The sequence below is a fragment of the Sinohyriopsis cumingii genome, chromosome 17 (genome assembly GCF_028554795.1).
Source record: "Sinohyriopsis cumingii isolate HCF-2022 chromosome 17, ASM2855479v2, whole genome shotgun sequence".
Taxonomy (NCBI): Eukaryota; Metazoa; Mollusca; class Bivalvia; order Unionida; family Unionidae; genus Sinohyriopsis; species Sinohyriopsis cumingii.
Genome location: NC_142977.1, coordinates 98,582,683 through 98,585,573, shown reverse-complemented (window position 1 = coordinate 98,585,573; position 2,891 = coordinate 98,582,683). Strand labels below are relative to the sequence as shown.

At 34.7% G+C, this 2,891-nt stretch overlaps 1 protein-coding gene across 2 annotated transcripts in view; it reads right to left on the bottom strand.

Annotated features, from left to right (window-relative positions):
• Positions 1 to 440: 440 nt before the first annotated feature.
• The window catches only part of LOC149779516 (fatty-acid amide hydrolase 1-like), a 99,437-nt gene continuing 96,986 nt past the window's right edge, over positions 441 to 2,891 (bottom strand). For both annotated transcript variants that reach the window (XM_089940228.1, XM_089940227.1), the window contains exon 18: positions 441 to 2,891. This exon is cut by the window's right edge and continues 9,476 nt beyond it. The gene's annotated coding sequence lies outside the window, so the exon portion shown is untranslated.

Genomic DNA, 2,891 nt, shown 5'->3' with positions numbered 1-2,891 from the left:
TCAAATCTGTATAGATCCAGAAAATGGTGCGGCTGTTATGGGTTTTTTCTTCACAAAAGCTGTCGTCATAGATGTGTCTATACTGATATAAATTTGATCATGAGCACTCAAAATTTTAAGTTACTAAATTTTAATATCGTGGTGTTTGCACAAATTTACAGTGGGAACTGAATTAGTGCAGAGTCCTGAACTCTTGAGCTTTGTGCAGAAATATGGAATCCAAGCAGAATATATCCAGAAATGTAGAGGTTTTTAATCTTGAATTTAGTCTCCCCATTGTGTTTCACACTGATATGCATATTCACAGAACATTTGTATAGTAGTAGGAAAAGTAAGTGAGAAATTTAGATACATATCATAAACAAGACAAACACTATGTGGGGGGGAGAAGATCATTAGAACAGGATGGAATGGAGACAAATAATAAAAACAATAATGAGTAGAAGTGTGGCTCCTTTTTTTATGTGTGCAACATTATTTTCTTAGCTTCAGTAAGAAATTTCATCAACAGGAAGACAATAAAGGGTGTACAGTTAACTAAACCAATATGAATTTAGCTACTTAAAAGCTGTATCAAATTGATTTTAACCTTTTGCTCTGTTTCTGTCCATTCTGGTGATATGTCCACTGAATCAGTATGGTTAGAAAAAATATTTGGCAAATTTAAAAAATTAAAAATATTTTGGCAGATTATGAGTATACCCTACTTCTGCCTGAGAGATGTGAATAATTTTATTTCTTGGTTTGTTGATTGTGGTTGTTGCTCAGTTCAAATGCATCATTGAAAAACATTGATGCATTCTCATACTTTGTTACAAATATTTATTACAGATGCATATCATCAGATATTGGTGAATATAGCTTGAATAAGTTATAACAGTTCTAGTTGGAACAATGAACACTGTTAAGAGAAAATTTAAGTGAGCTAAAATGTAAACTTTTCGGCAGTGTGTGATGCAGGATTGCTCAAGACTTTTCCATCTCATATGCTCACCATGAAAAATCCATTTGCACCAACTGATGATGACTTTTAGGTAACTGTCAGAAAGGCATAATTGACGATATTCTATAGTCTACAAAAATTACTTGAGTCAAAAGTTGTAAACTTGTACAGCTGTGGCAAAAATGATTGACTAGTACCTTTGTTGCTGTTGCTACAGTTGATTAGTTGGTTGATTCAGTGTGGTTTGATTTTGGGGTTTTTGGTGATTTTTTTACAATATATTAGGTGGAGGAAGGACCCCGAAAGACCACCAACCTAAATTGGTTGATCTGTGACACAAACTCGTTCTGTGAGATGTTTAAGTGATGTAACAGCAAGCACCTTAGTACACTTGGGCACATGGAGCCTCTGTTGATTTGACATTTATCTCCAACAGCTGAAGTCATTTAGACATGAGCTCTCGAGATTTCAGTAGATCAGTATGGCCTTTACACCATTTTCAGATGAAGAGAATCTATATATGGCAGCCAGTTTTACTGCTGAAGAAAGTCCAAGTCCTTTTGAGACACCAAACACCACTTATGTAGAACCACTGACCTTCCACAAGTAACTGGCAACATTCTCATTAGCACACTGGAGGCAAGTAATCACATGACAAGCATCTTGTACCACTGCCATGGAAGCCCCTCAGATCTGTATCACAAGATAAGCATCTTATACCACTCTGCCATGAAAGCCCCTCAGGCCATAGGTATAAGTCTCATATGAAAGACTAGAAGTGGGAGATAGAACCTGTGACAACTGGATTGAAAGTGCATAATGTTACTGCTAGGCCATCAGTGATGATGATGATGTTGACAATGCAGTTAACTGCAATGACATTGATTTTATGAGTGCTCTGGGAAAAATGATTCCTTGACTTTCATCCATTTTTTAAAATCTATGATATAAAAATGTTTGACTTGCTATATTTTGTTATGACTTTATATTAGTCTTGCAACAAGGCGTAAAAATAAGACCTCGGTAACTGAAAAAGATGTTCTTGCAAGAAATGATATAGTGTAAAAGTAGACAAATGATGCAACATCACTTCCACAGGCATCATTGTTTTTTTCTCTGACAAATCATAAAAGTTTACCAAAACATTTATTGGAAAAAATAATAACAGTGAATCATAGAATCTGACCACACATTTAAAGCAATACAAGATTTAACTATTATTCTAAACAAAAGCAGCATGCCTGAGAACAAAGAAAAATAGCAAGACATATTGATCACTTTAGGAAACACAGAGTTTAGTAAGGATACAAATTCATGATTTCTGTATTAAAATGGAAATATCTATTATAAAATCTGTATTCATGGATGTTAAATTAGTAGGTATTAAGGGACTGATCAATGACATCTACAAATAATAAGCCACCATGAAAATCTGTGATTTCACAGTATCAGAGACATACTTGGCTGACAGAAAAACAAACAAAAGGACAAAAGACTGACTATAATGAATGAATATAAATAAAAATATGCAGTAGATTATATGATGTATATGAATTCAGAAGATTACCTCCAGCCAGCTGTCGTTTAAATTGCTTCTGTCCCCAACCCAATATTAAAATCGCTTCTACCGCCCACTAACCCATAGCCAGAAATTATGTTAAAAAGTATACTTCTGTAGGGGGCAGTGTTTCTCGATTAAAACACATCTGACGGTGGATCATAATTTTTTTAAATTGCTTCTGTTGTGGGTTGGTTGAATTTGAAAGTGCCTTCCCCCCGGGGGGGGGGGGGGAATGTTTTACTGGAACAGCCCTAAGTACAGTTTGGTTAATATTTTCTCAGAATACTTATCACTTGCAATATATATATATATAGAGAGAGAGAGAGAGAGAGAGAGAGAGAGGATATATATATATATATATATATATATATAGAGAGAGAGAGAGAG